This window comes from Pipistrellus hanaki, assembly GCF_964339955.1.
Source record: "Pipistrellus hanaki genome assembly, chromosome: 2".
Classification (NCBI taxonomy): Eukaryota; Metazoa; Chordata; class Mammalia; order Chiroptera; family Vespertilionidae; genus Pipistrellus; species Pipistrellus hanaki.
The window spans coordinates 122,158,024-122,179,649 of record NC_140504.1 but is presented as its reverse complement, the minus strand read 5'-3'; the positions used below and the strand labels follow the sequence as shown (position 1 = coordinate 122,179,649).

At 39.8% G+C, this 21,626-nt stretch overlaps 1 protein-coding gene across 7 annotated transcripts in view; it reads right to left on the bottom strand.

Moving 5' to 3' along the window:
- The window catches only part of PHACTR1 (phosphatase and actin regulator 1), a 520,404-nt gene that overhangs the window by 260,194 nt on the left and 238,584 nt on the right, over nucleotides 1-21,626 (bottom strand). Inside the window, exon 1 of one of the 7 annotated variants that reach the window (XM_084872736.1) lies at nucleotides 17,409-17,987. The exons of the other annotated variants lie outside the window; for them this stretch is intronic. The gene's annotated coding sequence lies outside the window, so the exon portion shown is untranslated. Of the gene's footprint in view, nucleotides 1-17,408; nucleotides 17,988-21,626 lie in introns of those variants that run through there. 7 annotated transcript variants of the gene reach the window in all.

Here is a 21,626-nt window from a genome sequence, read left to right as displayed (position 1 = left end):
ATCCTGTTGCAGAGGTCTATGAAAAGGGGCAGACAGGGCGATGGCTACTGAGAATATTCCAGTGAAAATCCATGATCCTGATCCTGGTATTAAAGCAACTTGAATGGAGTTGTTCTGAGATCTTTATCTCATCAGTTCCTGTATTTCATTGTGTAAAATTGTCAACCGCATGTTGTTCTCGAGACCTGATATGGCTGTGGTGAGTAAAGAGTTACATGGCATGGACTTCAATGATCACTGATTCCACCACAACTACCTATGTTCTGGGATTGGGAATACAAAGGCAGAAAAGACTGCTCTCAAGCTCTGTAGAGGGCAGGAGGAAGATGCTCATCAGAGGACTAAAGTGCCCCAGAAGTTATGACACAGGTACATACAGGTGAGTGTGGTGAGGGGAGGGAAGGAGTGGCCATTTTTATTGGGAATCCTGGAGAGACTTCACTATCAGATTATTGGGGAGTAGAGCCAAATAAGAGGGATATGCCTGACAGTCAGCAAAGAAGGGGCATCATGTGGCAGGGATGTAGGCAGGACAGGCCAACCTATTTTGGAACTGAGACAGTGAGGATGGCTGGAATGTGGGCATGGTCCTGAGGGCCTGCAAGAGAAAATACTGGAAGGGCAAGGATCAGCTCCTTCTGGAGTGTCTGAGGTGCCTTCTAGGAATTAGGCTTATCCTTAAGGTAATGGGTAATCAGAGAGGAATTACACAAAGTGGGTAGCATGATTCAATTCAGATTTTGAACACTTCCTCAGGCAGCCAGTGGCAGATGGGCCGAAGGCAGGCAGAGGACCAGCCAAGGGTGCAACCATACAGACAGACAGAATATGGGCCAGGTTTCTTGTGATAGAAAGAAACATTGTGGAGGATACTGGGTGTTTTGTTGCGAAGACAGTGACACTTAAACTAGGCATGGTCCCCTTTCAAAGCCCTAGGAGAGAACCTTGCAATGAATTCATATGGACATTTACTTTCCTTAAATTTCTAAAGTCATACTTTTGTATCTTTTCTTGGAAACACCCCTTAAAAATCAGATCTACCTCTGCCGAGAAGTACACTATTACTCAAACACAGGGACACCGAGGTTCAGAGATTTTAAATGACAACTACATTGAAGCAGGTCAGGCAAAAGGAAGCTGAGAGAAGCAGGACAGAGCACCAGAGAAATGTTGCCTTTTTTTTTTTTTTTTTAAATTTATATGTATGGCATATTGCTCAAGATGGAGGTCAAATAAAGACAGGGTGTGGAAAAAGACTTTCTGTGAAAACATCCCCTTTCTCCATCAGTAGCATGCTTAGTCAACTTCTGTCCTTACATAACGGCAGATCATTTTGCTCTCTGTTTTAAATAAATAACCAAAACAAAATTTTGCAGACCTGCATTACTGAATCGAACCTGGGACCTTTCAGTTTGCAGACCGATGCTCTACCACTGAGCCAAACCGGCTTCGGCTCAAGAAGAACTTTTTAACTGTGTGTATGAAGCTTTTAATTACATGTAGAGATACTCTAAAGAAATGAATCCTTGATAGTTGCCCTTTCAAGTCATTTTGTTGTTTGAAAGGAGAGAGAGAGAGAGAGAGAGAGAGAGAGAGAGAGAGAGAGAGAGAGAGAGAGAGAGAGAGAGAGAGAGAGAGAGAGAAACAATACAGCAATGCGATGGGGGTAGAAAGAGCACTACACAAGGTGTTAGAATATGTGAATCCACAATCCCTAGGATACTGATGGACAAATATCTGAATCTTCTAAGTCATGGTGTCTTGCTGAGTCAAATAAGAGGGTCAAATTAGATGCTCAGGTCTCTTTTTATTTTGAGTCTAATTTACATGTAAGTCAAATATCATTTAATATTCACCCATTGAGTTTCATTCTCTACCAGCCTGATTATTTCCCAAAGGAATTACACCTATACTTGGCTTTAGGAAAATATTCAATATTCTGTTCTCAAGAATGCCTCTTCTCAAAGGAAATCTCAAGTCAGCAATCCTGCTCTCTTGTCTTGAAATGCATAATGATTGAGGTTTAGAGTTCCTCGGCCAGCTGACTCCTTCCCTTTCCCTCACCTCTCTTCCTAGTGATTGATTGCTAAGCCTCTTTGATATTTTACAGGTGTTGGCAAGTTGGGTTCTCAGAAATAAACAACAGGGAGAATGAATTAAATCATCCCATTCCTTTTATCCCACATATTTCTAAGAGTATATCTGAATGTCAGAGCTTTTCAAGGAGCAAAGAATGATCATAAAGCCAACTGCCCATTTACACATAGCACTGGCTATGCATTAAAGGAAAGACCCATAATAAATGAGGGAAGGCTCTTTGCCAAACTGAACCTTCTATACCAAGTAATTAAGAATGAGCTCCTTGTTAGCTTAAATGTCATGGAATCATAACATTTTAATGTCATTGTCTGAAGAATGGGTAATGAGAGAAAATTTCATTGCATATTTTTATAGAGTGGTGTTTTCAGAATATTTTTGTGTAAATACTACAGAGAATCCATAATTTATTAACATATCTCCCTTTTCATTCTAGTCAGGATTTTTGTGAGCTCATCTTTAATGCTAAGCTACAAATTAATTTTCTTGCCCATGCCCACCACAGAGGTAGCCTGTATACCCTGCTAAACATTCAGAGCAGGAAACCAAGATGACAGGAAAAGGTATACACCTGTACTTGCTGCCTCTTACAACTACACCAAAACTACAACTAAAAGACAAAATGACTATCACCCAGAACCACGGAAAAGCTGACTGAGTGGAAGTTCTACAACTAGAAGGAAAGAAAAAAGGGCATTAAGACTGTCTAGGAGGTGTAGAGCCATGGAAAAGCAGAGGTATGGAGGCGTGCGTGGAAAGGGTTGGCAACTGAGGTGGGAGAGAGACACACGATTCCGACTGCTCTGAACTCCAGTTTCCAGTGAGACTCTGGAGACCCAGACTCATAGAGGGAGAAACTGGACTGTCAGGCATCAGGTCTGAAAGTGAGGGTGGCTTTCTTGCAGAGGTGAGCATAGGTATCATAATTTACTGATTATGATACCTATGCTGGGATGTGGGACTCGGGGACATAGAAACATGGAGATGCAGAGAGGGCTAATTGACAGCCATCGCTGTTTGCCATGCCCTAGTGATTCCCTGAGACCCCACCCCGCCCAATTTACAAACCCACCCAAACTGTGCAGAGCGACTTTTGCATATGAATGGCCTGCCCTATCACAGCTTAACCTAACAAACTGCAGCTGGATCAGCTCCAAAATTTCCAAACCCAAGCAAAGAGGAGAAACCTGTAAATCTTGCTTTAGCTCATGCTGGGTGGCCTCAGACAGTAGCTGACTTGCACCTCTTTGAAGATCCAGGAGCCAGTGAACCTAGTGGTCAGTGTGAGATGACACCAGATTTCAACTCTTCATATTTATAAGTGACACACCCAGGGGGCAGACTTAGTGAGCACCAAAGTCCCATTGAAGCAAGTTCTGCCCCAGAAGGGTGTTTCCAGCACAGAAGTTCTTCCATTATAGACACAGCTGAACCTCACAGCCAATTGGCCTGAAGGTTAATTCCTTCCAGTGTACCAACAGCAATCAAAGCTTAACTACAACAAGACTGTGCACCCAACCCACAAAGGGGTGCACCAAGAGTGTCCATCTCAGATGATTGGGGAGGCTGAGCTCCTGGGCCCTATAGGTCACCTACTACACAAAGCCACTCCATCAACATAGGGAAGCAGCCAAAATGCAGAGACAAAAAATGTCACAAATGAAAGAAATGGAGGAAAGCATACTACTGGATATAGAGTTCAAAACCACAGTTATAAGATTACTCAAGAATTTTCTAGAAACCACGGAGGAACTTAGTGAGACCTTTAAAGATCTTAATATCTTAATGAGAATGCCAAAAAAAAACAAAAAAAGAAAAAAAAAACGAAAAGGACCAGTCAGAAATTAAGCATGCACTGACTGAAATAAAGAATAATATACAGAAATCCAACAGTAGACTAGAGGACCCCAAGAACTAAACCAAATATTTAAAATGTGAGGAAGCAAAAAACACCCAACCAGAAAAACAAAAAGAAAAAAGAAAAAAAAAAAAAAAGAAGACAGTGAAAGGAGCGTCTGTGACAACTTTAAGCATACCAACATCAGAATTATGGGGGTGCCAGAAGAAGAGAGAGAGCAAGATACTGAAAACATATTTGAAGAAATAATGACTGAAACTTTAGACTTACAAGTGAAAGAAATAGACTTACAAGTCCAGGAAGCGCAGAGAACCCCAAACAAAAGGAATCCAAAGAGGACCACACCAAGACACATTATAATTAAAATGCCCAGGGCAAAAGACAAAGAGAGATCTTGAAAGCAGCAAGAGAAAGGCAGTTAGTTACCTACAAGGGAGTACCCATATGAATATCAGCTGATTTCTCAACAGAAACTATGCAGGCAAGATGGGAGTGAGAAGAGATATTCAAAATGATGAAGAGCAAGAACCTACAACCAAGATTACTATATCCAGCAAAGCAATCATTCAGAATTGAAGGTCAAATAAAAAGCTTCACAGACAAGAAAAAGCTAAAGGAGTTCTTCACCACCAAACCAGGATCATATGAAATGCTGAAGGGTATTCTTTGAGAAGAAAAAGAGAAAAAGGTAAAGATAAAAATTATGAATAACAAAAGAGACAACAAATACATGTCTATCAACAAGTGAATCTAAAAATCAAGTCAATAAAAAATCTGATGAACAGAATAAACTGGTGAATATAATAGAATCAGGGGCATAGAAAGGGAATGGACTGACAATTCTGGGGGGGAGGAGGCATGAGGAGTGCAGGAAGAGATTGGTAAAAAGTCTTATACCTATGGATGAGGACAGTGGTGGGGAGTAAGGGGATGCGGTGCAGGGCGGGGGTGGTGGGGGGATCAGGTGGAGGGGAGCTAAGGGGGGAAAAAGAGGAACATCTGTAATAATCTGAACAATAAATATTTATTTAAAAAAACATTCAGAGGAATGCCTTGTAACCTCTGAAACATTCATGACAACTTAAAATAAACCCAAACATGAGATCACAGCTCTCTCATTTCCTAATTGACCATTCATTACCTATACTTTCCCTCCACCCCCACATTGCAGCAGATTTAGTCGGCACCCCACCCAAATCCTATTGGTATTTACTTCCACAATTAGAAAGCTTACTTGGAACATCTGTTACACTATATGGAGGGTTGGCTTTTTATTTTTATTTTTTTCTGATTATAGGAATAAAAGAATAAAAGTACTTTAGTGACAATGCCACACTAAGTTCTATTTAACCAATCATAGAGAATAAGTATGTGAATAAATACCCAGTTTCCACACCTCTAAGTTGGAATAACTTGGAAGTGTGTTGCATAGAGTTGCAGTTGGCTTGATAATAAATTTATTGTCTTTCTTCTATTTTCTGTCTTATCTCCCCAAGCCTCTACCAGTATTTCCTGAGTGTGCCTCCCAAATAAACTCTTGTAGTTTATCTCTGGGTCAATTTCTTGAAACCTCAAACCAAGATCCAACACATAGTTCCCATAACCACCAAATGTTCTGGGCCTATAAGATATTAGAACTGAAAGGAACCTCACAGTCATATCAAACAACCCTGATCAGTTTGATTTTCATATGGAAAAATTCAGTTCCAGACAGACTGATCCCAAGGTCACATAAGCAGTTAATGGCCACCGACATTTCAACTAAACTACAGAACAACCATCATTTAGAAACATCTGAAATCTAGCTTAACTGACTTCTTACAACTAAGGATATAAATAAAAAGCCACATCCATACTGGTAAGAGAGTCAGAGACACGAAATGGGCTGGTATCACACCCACATGTGGCAAATAAAAACTGGGAGGTGTATCTCAGCCCAAGAAGTCCCCCCTACCCCCTGAGGAATAGTTAATGACAAAAAGCAAATATTCCAAGTCCCCCACAATTCTACTCTGAGAGTGAAATTTAGACGTTGTTAACCACCTAGGACAGTGTTTCCCAAACTTTTGACATATGTGTACCTCTTCTATAATTTTCCTAACGCTGAGTACCCCTTGTACTCATGAGAACGTAGAATTAGGTGCAGCTAAGCACGGTGCAGTGCATATCCCCACCAAACTCCAGTGCAACGTGTACCCCCACCAAACTCTTCCTGTACCCTTGGGGGTACATGTGCCACACTTTGGGAAACACTGACCTAGGACATGTTTAAACTAAAATATTACTTTTAGCAGTAGTCTGTCATAGGATTTGAGTTGAAGAATAGAAAAGTCTATGGTGATATGCTGAGTATAAGAGAACAAAACATTAAGGGGTTGATATATTCTGCAAAGATGATAGGAGTTATGGAGAAAGGTATTATTATCATTAGTCAAAGAGAGACAAGAATATAGAGAAAAATTTTGCATAAGAACTAAAGGAGATACCATTCTCTTCAACTTACAAATTCTTACTATTCAATGTCTTGAATGTATATACTTTAAAAAAAAATTGCTAAAGTTTGGAACAATGATGACCCCTCAGAATCTGAAACTCTTGAATAACAATAGATAAGTCCTTGTTCTATACTGTGCTTGTTCTATGTTAAGAGGATTCAAGGCTGTCTCGTGGTCTCTGACTTTGTTCTTCATCTTCTGTTAATTTGATGCTTTGACTTTAGCAATTTATAGTTATTGCTGTAGAGGGTAAACTTAGAGCAAAAGAGACACCACAGAACCTTAACAAAAATAAGACACTGGCCCATTTAAAAGCAACTTTGAGTCCTGGCAGGGTAGCTCAGTTGGTTAGAGCATCCTTCCAATAAGCCAAGATTGTGTGTTTGATCTCTAGTCAGGGCACATACAGAAGCAACCAATGAATGCATAAATAAGTGGAACAACAAATCTCTCCCTCTCTCTCTCTCTCTCTCTCTCTCTCTCTCTCTCTCTCTCTCTCTCTCTCTCTCATCAATCAATAAAAAAGTTAAAAACAACTGTGAGCTTTAAATGACATTGTAGGAAAAAAGTATGCCTCAAAAACAGTTTATGAGCAATATTACTCTATGTGTGTGTTTGTTCTCATTTGTCCAAATTTCCACATTCCTTTAACATGGGAGCTCTCTGAGGGTTTGATATATTAAAGTAATACTGCATCTAATAATACCTTCAAAAGAAAATAATATTCTTTATGACACATCAATTTTTTAAATTTTATTCCTCAAAAGTTTCAAGAGGAGGACATTTGAAATTGAAAACAAATAAACAATTGCACTATTTGATTCTAGTTGTCAGAAATAAAGAGAAGCTTTTGAGTTTGTGTGCAAGGTCAAAATATGAAAGAATATGTTTATTCCTAGACTTCTTTCTCACACAGGTTTCTAGAGCAGGGTTTTAGTAGGCAGAATAATGCCCTTCCCAAAAGTTGTCCACATTCTAATCCTCAAACCTGTGTATATGTTGTTACCTTCTACAGCAGAAGGGAGTTTGCAGATGTGATTTGAATTTAGGCTCATAAACAGATTATCCTGGAATGTCCCAATGGGCCCAATATAATCCAGCAGAAGGCTCCTTATAACAGGGTCAATTCAGAGAAGAAGGAGCTGTGATGATAGCTGAAGTTGGAATGATACTATTGCAAAGAAGGAACTACAAGCCAAGGGATGCTGGTAGCCTTTGAAAGCCAGGAGAGGCAGGGAAACAAATTCTCCTCTAGAATCTTTAAAAGGAGCCAATTTTGGCTTCATCCCAGGGAGGCTGATTTTGGTCTTCTGACCTCTAGAACTGTTACTGTAAGCCAATAAATTTGTGGCAAATTATTACAGCAGCAACAGGAAACTAATACAAGGAGCATGTGCAAGTATTATTGCTGGATAATCTACCAAAGAGTTCAACCTCATGCTGTGTATGCTCATTCATCCAGTCTCTGGGCAGCAGGATGGAGTAGAAAGGGCAAAACCTGAGATTCTACCTTCCTCAGTTCCAATCCTGGCTCATCTACTTACTGTCTGTGCTTTTGGGCATGTTACTTCACCTCTTTGAGCTTGAATTGCCTTTAGTTAAAGCAGTGGTTGTCTATATTTCCAATCCAATAGAATTACATCTTTATTGTGACAATATTAAACCACCCAGACAGAGTCAAGCTACCAGCATGTTGTTGTGAAGTTTAAGTGAGATAATGTGGATAAGGTGTCCACACAGTGTTTATTACACAGTAGATGCTCCACAGGGTCATCAGTATTCACCTCATGTCACCCTCACACATCAGGGATCTGGTGCATGAATGTACATCATCAACTGGGAAATTATTGAAATTCAGCAGAACTTATAAGATGCCCTTTTATTTTAACAGCTTCATTGAGACATAATTGATATACCATAACATTTACCTGTTTTAAGTATATAATTAAAAGAATTTTAGAATATTTACCAAATTGTGCAACCGTCACCACAATCTATTTTTTGAACATTCAAAACATCCTAAAAAGAAAATAGGTGCCCATTTACCATCACTCCTTACTTTCACTCTAGCCCTATGCAACTATTAACCTATAGATTTGCCTTTTCTGGTTATTTCACAAAACCATACAACGTATGGACTATTTTCCTGGTTCATATCTACCTCTCCAGGTTCACACCTCACCAATTTCCCATCCCCTCACCTGATAACAGCAAAACAAAATTCCTTTTAATTCTCAGAGTTTGCACAATTTACAGTCTTCTGCCTCTGGCCTTATCCATGCGTATGCCCCTCCACCTAGAACAGCCTCTACATCCTCCAGGTCTCAACTGAGACTCTTTCCAGGAAGTCCTTGTTCGGTGCCTTTGCAACATGCTCCTTATTTTCTAACTCATCATGCTACATTGTCATGGCCTGTCTGCATTCCCTGTAAGCCTTAAGGAAGTAGGACCTGTACCTATCTTATTCATCATTGTATCCTTAGTACTTGGTACTTGGTACTTGGTACTCTAGAAATTTATCAATGCCATATATTTAAAAAGTCTCCTGTTTGACCAAGGTCAGAATTCTTTTCTGCTAAATTTAGAGAAGATAAACTTAGGTTGAAACATTAGACATTCCATAGGTCCATTTGTCACCTACATAATTACTAATGGATATTTGGTTGGTACATATGTGTGTATGTGTACAAATGTATAATATACAAGAAATATGTAGCAGTAGATAGCATTTCATTTTCTCAACTAATTTCTGGGCAAAACATTGCCAAATGGTTTACATAGCAGTATTCTATTTAATTTGAGAAATATGGACTGGGGCAAAAGTAGGATTAAGTTATAAGTATGCTAAACAGTTTATTCTTATATTATTATTGATTAATTATTGTATTATGTTCCAGATGAGCAACTGTAAACCTATGTTTGCCACACCCTAAATTTCCACCTGGAGTAGGTTGGAAAAGATCATCCATTCTTAAACATCTGTTGATGGATGTTTTAACCTTTATCTAGAAAGTATCTACCAAACTATAGAGAAAAACAAAAAGTAAAATTAATTTAAAACCACCATTTTTTAAATTCAAACAAACCAAACAAGAAAGTTCATATAAAAAGCCCTTCATTCCTATGGTTTTCTTGCTTTTTGTATTTCATAGAGTTTAACTTTGTTATTTTATCCTCAGGCTCTAGAATGACCCTGTTCAATAGAAATATAACTTGGCCATAAACATGACTTAAAGTTTTCTAGTAGTTGCATTTAAGAAAAGTAAAAAGAAACAGGTGAAATCAATCCTAAAATATATTTTCTTTAACAAAACATAATTTCTTTGGTCATTTCACAAAACCATATAAAGTATGGGCTATTTTCCTGGCTCATATCTACCTCTCCAGATTCACACCTCACAGATTTCCTATCAATTTCAATTTCTTGAAAAAAAAACGTGACTTTAAAGTGTACTCTTTAAATTTCTCAATTTATCCAAAGTATTATTCAACATGTAATCACAATATAAAAATTGTGAGATGTCTTGCATCCTTTTCATCCTAAATCTTTGAAATCCAGTATTATTTAGTACTTAGCACATTACAGTGTGAACTAGGTACATTTCAAGTGCTCATGGCCACATGTGGCTGCTGAGTGTCACATTGGACAGTGCCGCTGTAGAATGTTCATCCACAGAACTAACTCATCCTAACAGAATGTGCAAGGGAAGGTTTCTGTTTTGGTTAATTCAGTGATTCTTGGTATTGTTACTGCTTGATAATGTGTATCCATCTTTTGTTATTGTTTGGTTGGTTTTTGTTTTCTTTTTGATTTTTAAAGATATATCTATATATCTATATATCTATATATCTATACATCTATATATCTATATCTATATCTATATCTATATCTATATCTATATCTATATCTATATCTATATCTATATCTATATCTATATCTATATCTATCTATATCTATCTATATCTATATATATTAGAGGCCTGATGCACAAAATTTGTGCTCTCTGGGGGGGTCCCTCAACCACTCGGAGCAGGCCTAAGCTGTCAGTCGGACATCCTCAGTGTTGTCACATCACTGTGCTCACCAGCCATGACCGCTGCTTCTGGCTGAACAGCACTCACCCTGTGGGAACGCACTGACCATAAGGGGGCAGCTCCTGCATTCAGTGTCTGCCCCCTGTAGTCAATGTGCATCATAATGACTGCTCACTCCTCTGTTCAGTCTATTTGCATATTAGCCTTTTATTATATACTATTGGCCCATGCACAAAATTTATGCATGGAGGGGGGGTTCCCTCAGCCCAGCCTGCATCCTCTCCAATTGGGAACCCCTTGGGGGATGTTGGACTGTTGATTTAGGCCCATCAGGCCTAAACTGGAAGTCAGTTATCCCTCTCATAATCTGGGACCACTGGCTTCTAACTGCTCACCTGCCTGCCTGCCTGATCACCCCTAACTGTCTGCCTGCCTGCCTGATTGCTCCTAACCCCTCTGCCTGCCTGTCAGATTGCCCCTAACTGCCCTGCCTATCTGATAATCCCTAACTGACTCTGCCTGCCTGCTGGATCACCTGTAATTGTCCTCCCCTGCAGGCCTAGTTGCCCCCAACTGCCCTCTGCTGCCAGCCTGATCGCCCCTAACTGCCTCTGTTTGCCTGATCACCCCTAACTGCCCTCCCCTGCAGGCCTGATCTTGCCCCCAACTGCTCTCCCCTGCTGGTCTGATTACCCTTAACTGCTCTCCCCTTCTGGCTTGATCTCTTCCCCAACTGCCTTCCCCTGCTATATTGATCTCATTCCCAACTGCCTTCCTCTGCCAGCCAATTTGGTTCTGATTGGTTGGTTCCTATGCCAGTCAGTGTCTAAAGCTCCACCTCATAGGCAGCCATTGGCTCCTCATAGTTCACCCAGATTTTGTTCAAATTGGTCAGTTTCTATGCCAGTCAGCGTCTCTGGGCCTATCAATGGGGCCTGAGAAAGGTAGGGCTGATAAGCAGTCCCAGTGGATGCCTGGAGAGAAATGGAGGTGCGGATGCTGGCTTGGCCTTGGGAGAAGGAGAGAGGCAAGTGTTGATTAATAGCTGCCACTCAGGCTATGGATCAGACCCTGCTTCTCTCTGCAGGCTTCTCTCCAGGCCTGCTTCACAGTCCCCTCAGTAGTCAGTGCTGGGTCACCATGCAAACCAGCACTAACTGTAGGACTGACTTCTTGGTTGGTTGAGCCACTGGTCGTGATAGACCCAGGATTTTTATGTATTAGGAGGATATATATTAGTTGTTTCACTTATTTATGCATTTATTGGTTGATTCTGGTATGTACCCTAACCACGGATCAAACCCGAAACCTTGGCATTTCATGGCTACCGGATCAGTGCCTTATTTGTTCTGTTTTTAATGTTTATAGTAATTCTCCTTCCCCTTATTTTTGTTTATTTCTGTATTAAAAACTCAAATACCCTAAAATATCTGATCAATCATCAAAAGCTGAAAACAATCTTTATTAGAATTATAAAGCCTAACTCAATGATTGCCATTTATGGGATTTTAGGCATTGTTACCCTCAAATGAATTCCCACGTGGTTTACCTTTACTTCATGAGCAAATATCATTGTTTATACAAACAGATATTCATGAGCTTATTGGCCATCACTTCAAAATTTTACACTAGCTTTTCTTTTCTCAAAAATAAAAATTGTCTAACTAAAAATATCCCTTAGGGAAACTGGGTTTTATTAGTCAGAAATTCAAGTATCACAGTGAACTGAAATTTAAAGAGTACATTTTAAAGTCATGATTTTTCAAGAATATACAAATTTAAAAGTTCCCTGCCTCTGTTCTCCTCCTCAAGCCCCAACTCTAAAACTTTAATCTCAGGGATGAGGGAGCTTGGTATTCTGGAGATGAATATAGATGGATTCAAAGACCAAGGGGTTCCTTTAGCTCCCTGGTGCATGGAGGGTCATCCTACTCCCCTTCACATAGCTGTGTTCAATAATCTGAGGGCCAGACCCATCTCCTTTTGCTTACCCCAGGCTTCTAGGAGGTCTGTTGTAATCATAGCTAGTTGGGCCTGGCTAAAATCTCAGTGGGAATGGGTTCCTTGGAGGTGAGGTTGAGTAGGGAGTTTCTAAGTAGGGAAGTAGGGGTTACTGTAGTGTAAGCCATGAGGTAGCCAAACCTAAGTCTGTGAGAACATCTGAAGTCCAAACAGAAGAGAACCCCAATAAAAGTATGATGTAGAGGTCAAGAGAGGAGTTCCAGGCTACTGTTAGGTGAAGATTTAATCAGAGCAGAAACTAGCAAAATGGATCCTAAAGTTTTTCCTCCAGTTCTAGTTGTTTGTGCTGCTCACCCTGGTACATGAGTGGGTGAAGTTCAATCCAAGGGACAAGGCAGAGCACAAAGGGGCTCAAATAGTGGACCGGAGAACAAGAACCATCTCTTTGTGGCTGCCCTGGTCATTTCTGTTCCATTACTGATTTTTCTACTGATCATTAACTACACAGTTTCAACTCATGGAGATTTGGTTAAGAAGGCAACTTTTGGAATGATGTTTGGTCAGTCTCAGACTCATGGCCATAAATAACCCATAGTTTAACATGGGAAGCAATTATATGACATCATAGTTTTTAATTCTCCAAAGCCTGCCATAATACTTCTTAAAAAAAATGGTTCTTTAGTAGATTAAACTTTACTTTAAAAATAGTGCTATTCATGTAAGTTCCCTTCTTTTGGATTTGATATTAAAATAACTTGGAACAGTTATTGGACAAGTTGAGTCTGCAGTCATTTGCCACAATAAACAAGGAACCGATTTTTTCAGTGTTGTCATTGTTTTATATCAGACATTAAGAATGATCTGAAGAAGTAACTACAATTGTTGGCTAATTATTGTGAAAAGGTGAAGTTTGGATTCAAGTAGGCTAATACTGAAATAGTTGTGTTTGGCAGGCATTCTCTAATGTTTAGTGCACAATATTTAATTACACCAACCACAGATAGCACATTCAGCTACTTAGGGATGCACTTTGCAGTTGACTCATCCAAGAAGGTTCATCGGGATGCAATTGTAAGTAGAATCAGATGTTCCACTGAAATAATACCACATTTATTTATGTTGGAGACAAGTAGATTGTAACATCTGCTCTTAACATTTTTTAAGACAAATTTTTCTCCTAATGTTTATTTTGTGCAAGGTTTTAAGTTCTAAAATATTTGTCTCAGTACTTGCGCATATTAAACATTTTTTTATTTGACTATCAATGTTGGTTTTACCTATACTTATATCTGCATACTACTAGCCTATTTGAGTAAATAGGGAGACCTTCTGTACAGGTGAGATTACAAAACAGGTTGCTGAGTTGTCATAGCTGATTGTCAACTTTACAGCATATCTGGAATCTAAAGTATTGGCTCCTTCTTTTATCAGCAACATAGAAAAAAGCATTTAAGGCTCTTACTAGAGAAGTCAAGTATGAATTCACTGCAATCTCACCAATCAGGTGAGATATGGTTTTCAGAGAGGCAGCCTAGAAATATTAACTACCTTTCCAGGTCAGAGGCCCTCAATGCTGGCTGTAAAATGTGCATCTGTGGTTCTTTAAAAATATCTATGCCCAAATCCCACCCAAACCTAGAAATTTTTTAAAAGATTTCCCAGGGTCCTGAACCTCTAATCTGGAACCTTTCTTCTTCAAGTGTGGTTGAGGACTAACAGCATTAGCACCACCTTGGAGATTGTTAGAATGACCTTGAGCCTCACTGTGGACCTGCTGAATGACAGCTGGCATATAAACAAGATTCTCGGGTGACTCTACTGCATTTGAAAATTTGCAAACTGCTGTGTTTTAGAAAGTTCTATAAACACTTTGCTTGTATTGTCAGATTATCAAAAAGCAGCACTCCGGGAGAACTCCATGATGGAATGCCTTCCCTGAGCTCCCACTTCACGATGGGCCTGGGATCAGGACAGTCCACTTGTGTCAGTTACACAGTTCTCATCACAGGCATTTCCCCATTACACACCCAATATTGCTTATGCAAGAACTCACACAATAAATGTCCTTTTACATTTTTAATAACAGAAAAAGCTCATGTCTCCAGATGAGTTTAATTACTTCTTTTATGCAAGTTTAAAGTTTATAGATAGTCTTATTCCAGAGAGTCTCTAAACACTATAGGTTCTATATACACTGGCCTGATGGTGCTCCCACTTCATAAACTGAATCTTTGCAATGGCCTCAGATTTATACAGTCATTCCAATAATCATATAAACTACTTCATTTCTTTCAGCTTGAGTAATGGTCCACAGGAATTTTGAGAGATGGCATCCTTGTTTAATCATTGAAACACATCCCAAGAAACCATTAGTGGATGCACCTGAAATGGTCTCAACTTACACCTGTGCGTTAGCACCCATCTCCTGTCACTCAACTGCAAATCAGTAGTGAGGATGTAGGAAGTCCTTCTCCAAGTGGGTCCCCAGACCAGTAGCCACAGCTGGGAACATGTTAGAAATACAAGTTCTCGGGTCATGTCCAGACCTATCTAATTATAAATCATGGGTGGGGTCTAGCAGTTCTGTTTTAAGGAGCACTCAATGATTCTAAAGTCAACTGGAATCTCAGAACCCTGGGAGCAGAAGGTCGGAGGGGGGCTCAGAGATAACTAGGCAACTTTGAAAACTGCTGATGAAGGGCAACAAGAGAGAAAGCAGCATAAACATTTTTTATTTAAAGTCATTTTAGAAGTCTTCAGCTGAGGATTTTAGTTCATTAAAAAAACACCAAAAAATTTAAAAAATAAAAAGAGAAAAGCTTTTTTTTCCTTTCTATTGCTAGGTCAATAGCTAGTCTGAAGTTGCTGTTTTTGAATCTCATTAATAAAATTCTACCTTAGGTTTCTGAGGACTAAGATACTAACAATATAATTTCAGTAGAGCCATTATTACCTATATTATCATTTAGCAAATGGAATATGGTGAATGGGGTATGAGATTCCATGAATGGGAATGAATTTGAGTGGAAATCACGGTAGCCAATGTTTGCCTTGCCCTGGGTTATTTCTCCTGAAGGGTTTTTCTTATTCTTGTGAGTGAAGACAGATACACAGCACAGATTCCCCACAGAGCCTATACAGTCAGCGCTGTCTGATCTGCACATCTCAGTATCCATGGCTCTGCCCCCAAGACCAAGCCCAGAGCCTCTGCTCAGACATCTGTTAGCTCTTGGCAAAACAGGGCTTCCTGTGTTCAAGACAATGTCTTAAAATGGCTCATAAAAGATTTCTTGGATATAACTAGTCCTGGCAAAGCAATATTTTGATGATTAAACTATAAGTGAATCAGAAACATATGGAGTGAATTTCCCTTGGGTTTTGCAAAATATACTTTGGATTTTTTTTTTGTCCAGAATATTTGCAAGATCATTTCGAATGTTTGCTGAATTGAACATGGCTTCACTTTTTCCAGTTCCCCTTTTATACTTTGGTAATTTAGGAAGATGACAAAGATTTCTCAGTCTTTTTTTTTTTTTTTTTGTCTTAGCCTTTGTTCTTGAGTTACCAGATCTCTATACAAATGCAGAGTTTCTTCATCTAAGAGTTTCAGTTGACTGAGTAGGGAGTAGTTTTCAGCTGCATTGCAATTCTCTTTCTCTCTTTTGGTTTTAGAACAGTTCAAGTGGTTTCTTTTTGATTCATAAAGGAAGGGTTTCACACTTGGGTTATTTCAAAGAATAGAAGTTCTCTTGTAAGTGAACCCTTTCCCACTTACCTACAGAGATTAAGCTAACTGTTCTTGCTGTTTCTAGCATTTGAACTCTGTGGGCAGAGGCATTTGGATGGAGTGTCACAGCTCTGGAGAGTATCTTCCATGTGGTCAGAAAGGATGCTCACCTTCTGGACATTTTGATGGGGCATTTTAAATATTAATAGAATCAAGGGGCCCAATGTGCTGATATATGAGTATTTTTCTATTATACATTGTTAACATGTTTTTTTTTTATATGATAAATAGACAAAACACCCTTTGTCCCCAGGCACAGTGGAAATAGCCCTTATACCTAAATGTTGGGGGGATATTTAATTTTTTTTTTACCTGTCAAGGAAATAGCTAAATAAGTCTCAGCAATACAGATTTGGGAAGCTAAAAAAGAAATTTCATGTCTTTAAAAAAAAGTTCAAAGATAATTGATATCTGAGATGATAAGCAAAATGTAGACCACGTATTATTATGCCAGGTGATCCAAACTGAGCAAATAGCATGAGCATGCTTTCCTCTATGAATGAGTGCATGTGTAAATAAACCATAGCTATCTTCACATGAAATGCAAGGGCGATTAGGAGGATAATTCTTTTAAGTAACTTTGACATATTTAACCTTTGTTATTAACCAGCACATCATAACAGAACATATGCTAATTTCTGCAACTACTAAATAATTTGAAACACCCTTTTGCCACATCAAAAACAAAATAGAACAAAACAAACAATTCTAAAGCTTAGGAGAGAAGAGCAACATTCCTGTGGGATAAAAGAATTTAAAAAAAAGAAAAGAAAAACAGCACATGAAGGTAAGAAAATATGTGGTGTAAGAAGAGAAAACATAGGATATCACTACCATAATTCTTCTTTCCCTTCAAGATCTCAAATTCCAAAACTTCTCACTTTTATTGTAACCTCCAGGGTCACTCTGTCTGAGTTTGAATTCCTTCCTTGTTCTGTTGTTTATAAGTAGGATGTCCATGAGCAACTTTCTTTACTTTTTTGAGCCTTAGTCTTCTCATCTATAAAATAGGCAGCATAGTCCCAGCCTCAAAGGGTTGTTGTGAGGATTACATGAGATTATTTAGCAAGAGACTCTCATCGGCACCTGGAATATAGTGAGTGCTTAATAATAATGCCAGCATTTTTGTTCCACAAATTTTTGAGTCCTTATCTTTGCTGGACTTGTGACTTACCCTCCCTGAAAACTTGGCGGCACTCTGGCCTTCCGATTCCAACAGTTTATCACCTGTCTCTGTGGGATGTCTGAGTTCTCTTAGACCTCTTGCTCTCAGTGGCCAAGTCCTGTTGATCCAACTTCCTAAGCCCTTTGTAATTGGCCGCCTCCCCTCCAGTTTTCATTGCTATTACCTGGTGCAGGCCTTGTTCTGTTGTGACAAATGCATGTCATTGCACTGTAACACCCCAGGCTGGCAGGCTGGGTTCACACCTGCTGTGTAGTTCATGCCTCCTTATCTCTCCCAGCCTTAGCTATGTCCCTGTGGGAGGAGATGACCAGGTATTCTCCATCTTCACAGCCACACTGTCCTATCACATTGGTGTGAACTGGATTAGTGAACACTGACCCTCTGCTCCTAAGGAAAAACAGGGTTAGATTCCTGCAAATCTCCTCTCACAATGTGCTCATCAATTGATCATTTATACTTTGTGCGTTTCTGCTTCAAGATAACTTATTTAGTGTTTATTGTTGATTCATTAACCTTGGACTCACTGCCAACAGCACTATAACTCATGCCTGAACAAATCTTATCTAACACATATTTTCCCCATAAAGCACCTCACAGCCTTCTTGTGGTTGGAACAGCAGATAGTAATTCAGCATTACACTGGGGAAGATTTTAAACAACAAAATCACCAACAAAAAGAAAAAAAAACCCCAAGAAACATGATACTAAATAGAATGCAAAACATGTGTTTGTTTACAGTATGAGAGCTAGAACAAGAAGTGGGTGGGTCTTTTTGTGGGCAAGCATAGCACCTTAAATCAGGGCTAAATAATACAGTCTCTGACACATTCCAAATTATATCACATTTCTTTCCAAAGCCTCTCTCTCTAATATCCCAAGCAAACACACTTGACACTGGGAGAGAACATTGTATCCAAATAGTTTGAAGGTTGGGCAAACTGATTCAGATCAATAAGGCATTACTGGTCTAAGGGGAAATGGGTCCTGGTCTAAGGGGAAAACTGTCTGCTAATACAGAGTGTGTTCTTGTTATGATGAAGCCATACCAGAGGGATCATGCTTGTGAGGCCTGGGAGCTGATTCTTTTCACTTGTTCATTGAAGGCATACCTTATATATCTTTTAATCTTTATTATTGAAAGTATTACATATGCATATAGGCATACCTTATTTTTAATGAAAAAGGACATGACAGGGTGTTTTAAAGTTAGTAAATGTGTGCTTCTTTGTTCCTCCCAATATAGTTTTTTTTTTTTTTTTACCACCATCAGTTTTGTTTTTTGTTTTTTTTGTTTTGTTTTTTGAAAAAACAAGGTACATATATCTCTGCTTATGTCATATCCCATGTTTCCTGTTTGGACCTAGCATCGAGACTGATAACAGGGAGCTGGGATGTCTCCTCCAAAGGGTGCAAATGGTCTACCTACAGGTGCAGCTGCAAGTGGAGAAGGGACAGGGAAGGCAGTGAGCACAGCCCCCCTTATCAGAGTGCACCTGCCCCTCCTTGTTATCACTTTCTCCTTCATGCCTCTTCATGGCTGTGAACTAGAATAGGTGTCAGCTTCCCTCTGCTTTCCATATTTGTGGGGACATCTCAGCCATTAGCTGGGCCTCATATCTTTCTGAATCAAACATCAGAAATTTAGAAACTGATATTTGTAGATATCACTTACAAATCATCTTCTCACAAATTTTGTTTCATGACTGAATGAATGTGTATGTGTTTCAGGTAACCATGTCACTGAATAAGAACAGGAACAGTTGGGGACAGTCTGATGAAGTGGTGAAAAGGATTCAAGATAACACCAGACATGGCATGAACCAGATGATAGGATCAATTCTTCACTTCCTTTAAAAGACAGACTATTCAAAACAACTGAGAAATTAGCCAATGAAATTCCATAATCCTTTTGACCTCAAAGGAGCATCTAATCTACACTAATAAAAGAGAACCATTACTTTGCTGCCAAGCCACACCCACCAGCCAATCAGGAGTGAATATGCAAATTAACCCAACCAAGATGGCAGCTGATCACAGAGCTGGAGCAAGCAGGAGGCTTGGGTTGCCCCAGCAATGGAGGAAGCCAAGCTTCCTGGCTGGCCCTGGCCTTTGCTCAAGGCTACAAAGTTTCAATTATAGAAGATAAATCAATCCTAGGTACTTGCTTCCAGCCAGCCCTAGTCTCCACTCAAGGAGGCACTGAAAAGAAAAAAGAAAAAAAAGGAGGAGCTGGGACCTTGAATGGCTGAGGAGTGATCAGGCCAGGATGGGATGGCAAGGACCCTTGGGGGTAAGCAGACCAGCAGAGGGGCCAGTTGTGGGTGAGGAGGCCATCAGTGGGGTCAGTTGGAGGTGATCAGGACAGCGGAGGGGGGGCAGTTTTGAATGAGCAGGCTAGCAGGGGGGCAGTTAGGGGTGAACAGGCCAGCAGGCAAAGTGGTTAGGGGCAATCAGGCAGGCAAGCAGGTGAGAGGCTGGAGCCAGCAGTCCCGGATTGTGAGAGAGATGTCCGACTGCTGATTTAGGGCCAATCCCTTTAAACCAGAAGTAGGACATCTTTTGAGGGGTCCCAGATTAGAGAGGGTGCAGGCTGGAATGAGGAACTCCCCCCCCCTCCATGCACAAATTTCATGCACTGGGCCACAAATTCCAAATAAGAATAGCTGTCAGCAAGAACAGCTGTCACCAGAAAGATGCAAGCTTGCTAGGGTCAACCTGCTAGTTCTTTAATAGAACATCTAGGTAAAAGTAAAACAACAACAAGGTCCTCACTTTCTCTTAGTTGAAATATGCCAGGATGTTATGCTTCTCTTGAATCTTGGACCAGGTCTACCAGGCTACCTTCAATGGTGTCTCCCCATAACAGTCTGGTAATATCATTTTCCTTTCCAGACCAGATAAATTCATAAAGCAAGAATTTATGAATTCTTTTAATGTGTTCTCATACCTTTTAATGAGTTTTCTTTTAAAAAAAACTTTTTATTGATTTCAGAGAGGAAGGGACAGGGAGAGAGAGATAGAAACATCAATAATGAGAGGCAGTCATTGACTGGCTGTCTCCTGTATGCCCCACACTGGGAATCAAGCCAGTAACCCGGGCATGTTCCCTGACTGAGAATGGAACCAGGACCTTCTGGTTCACATAGGTCAGCACTCAGCCACTGGGCAACACTGGCCAGGTTTAATGAGAAGTTATGGGCTGTGTCCCCAAAATTCTTATGCTGAAGCCCTAACCCCTTAGTATCTAAAAATATGACTATAGAGATAGAGCCTAGAAGGAGGTTATCAAAGTTAAAAGAGGTCATATGGGTGGGGTTTGAACCCGATAGGACTGGAAGAGACGCCAAGGATGTGCACATAGAAAGGAAAGACCATGTGAGAAGATGGCCATCTGCAAGTCACTAGAAGAGAACACAGGAGAAACCAGCTCTGTGGACATTGTGATCTTAGACTTCTGTCCTCCAGGGCTGTGAGAAAATATATTTATGGTGTTTAAGCCACCCAGCTCATGGTGTTTTGTTATGGCAGCCTCAGCAAACTAATACAATAGTTATTGGTTATTTGTTATGGATTATCCCATGATTTTCTTTCCTATTATTAAAAATAAAAATCCTATTTCTTAGTTACACACACATGTGTCTTGCCTTTTATTTTGGGGAGGGGGGGTGTCAACTTCCTTTAATCCTATACAGTTATTAATACCTGTGTGATAGTTCCAGGTGGAGATGGAATTTTTGAGGGGAATACTCTAAGATTGTTGTCATTTCTTCAGTTTTGACAAGTCATCTTGTTTTTTTCTTTCAGCAACCTTGGAGTTGGGCAATAATTATTTTTTAAATCATTTTTATAAATGATAAGACAGATTCAACTGATAATTTGCTCAGAGAATAGGACTGAACTTGTAACCAACACTTTAATGCCAGTCTCTGTTGTTTCTCCTTTTCACTCCTTTTCTTTCCCCTTAGCGTTAAAGTACAGATTTCCAAGGTTAGGGTATTTTTAGATTTAAAAATTTGTTTCTACCCTAGGTATCATAGTTTGGCTCAGTGAATACAGTGTTGGCCTGTGGACTGAAGGGTCCTGGGTTCAATTCCAGTCAAAGGCACATGCCCAGGTTTTGGGCTCAATTTCCAATATGGGATGTGCAGGAGGCAGTCGATCAATGATTCTCTCTCATCATTGATGTTTCTATCTCTCCCTCTTCCT